General features: G+C 37.3%; 1 protein-coding gene across 1 annotated transcript in view; it reads left to right on the top strand.

Annotated features, from left to right (window-relative positions):
- Positions 1-1,473, top strand: part of LOC126399155 (trace amine-associated receptor 1-like) — a 17,583-nt gene that overhangs the window by 14,840 nt on the left and 1,270 nt on the right. The window lies entirely within an intron of this gene.

The following is a 1,473-nucleotide window of genomic DNA, read 5'->3' as shown; positions in this document are numbered from 1 at the left end:
ATTTTGCTGTTTCCACTAATTACTTGGACTGACCTGACGTTAGTTAATCCTCTCGCTCTCCAAAACAAATGCATGCGGTAATTGCCAGTTGCAGTCGAGATTTTACGACACCAGGGTGTCATACCGCTTCGACCAAAGGGGCGCTATAATCAACAAAAACGAAAAGTTCCGCACAGCTGCTTTAACTATCACAGTTAGTTGTTTTACCAGGCTGCTCAGCACAGTTTTAAGNCTATAATCAACAAAAACGAAAAGTTCCGCACAGCTGCTTTAACTATCACAGTTAGTTGTTTTACCAGGCTGCTCAGCACAGTTTTAAGGAAGCTAGTGGGTAAAACATCAAGTCAGCAAGTGGAAGAACTGAGACTGGAGACTATTTCTTTAAGTGTTTTGTCATTGACAGATCTAAATTCTGTCATGCCTAACAAGTTACTTTGAGAAGACTACAATGATGGTACTTTATTCTTCAGCATCAAGGAGTTAATCACACATCTGATGTCTTGAACCTTGTTATTAAAAATGGCTGCAACCTCGTTACATTTGCTGATGGAGACGAGTTCTGGTGATATTGGAACTTGAGGGTTAGTTAACCTGTCTACAGTAGCAAATAATACATGTGCGTTCTATTGTTTTCTCAGAGAAAACTATTGCCTTGCACTTCGCAAGGTCTGATTATAAATGCATAATATTTCTTTATAGATTTCAAAGTGAATGTGGAGCTTTGATTTACACCATATTTGTTCTGCTTTCCGGCACTTCCTTTTCTGGGCCCTTACAGAATGAGTGTTTCTCCATGATGCCTTTTGCTTATTACTAATGAATTTCACCTTAACACTAGCAATGGCATCAATGACATTTGCAGGAATTCAACAGATCATCAACATGATTTGAAATTATGGCAGATTCAAATGTGATACTTTTCATGAAAAGTGTTTTGGTGCTCTCATTAAAGTACTTTGTTCAACATTTGCTGATCCATGGACAATTTTGGGAGTTACTGACCGATCAAAAAATACACAGAAATCATGATAGAGCAATATCAAGCACAGGGACATCTGACATCTTAACACCTTTAGTAATGACAAGATCTAAAGTGTGTCCTCTATTATGGGTCGGCTCTCTCACATGTTAAGAAAGATCAAATGTGTAAAGTATGGCAGAAAGTTCTGTGGCATTTTTCTCACAGACATTATCCATGTCTATATTGAAATCATCTGTGATGACCTTCAATAATGAACTTCATTTCCATTTTAAATGACATATTCAAACGATGAGAACTCACCAAATGATAGCTTCTTACAAAGAAATCTATCACTGAAAAAGGCACAGACACCACCTTCTTTTTTGTTCTGTCGTGCTTCAAACGTCAAAGTGTGAATAGGATTTCCCATTCCATTTGGCAAAATAAAAGGATTCAAACGAGATTTTAAAAGTATTCTCATCTATTGTTCTGTATGTTGCTCTGGCATCTAA

The sequence above is a fragment of the Epinephelus moara genome, chromosome 12 (assembly GCF_006386435.1).
Source record: "Epinephelus moara isolate mb chromosome 12, YSFRI_EMoa_1.0, whole genome shotgun sequence".
Classification (NCBI taxonomy): Eukaryota; Metazoa; Chordata; class Actinopteri; order Perciformes; family Serranidae; genus Epinephelus; species Epinephelus moara.
The sequence above is the reverse complement of the archived record's forward strand: the minus strand, read 5'-3'. Positions and strand labels throughout refer to the sequence as shown.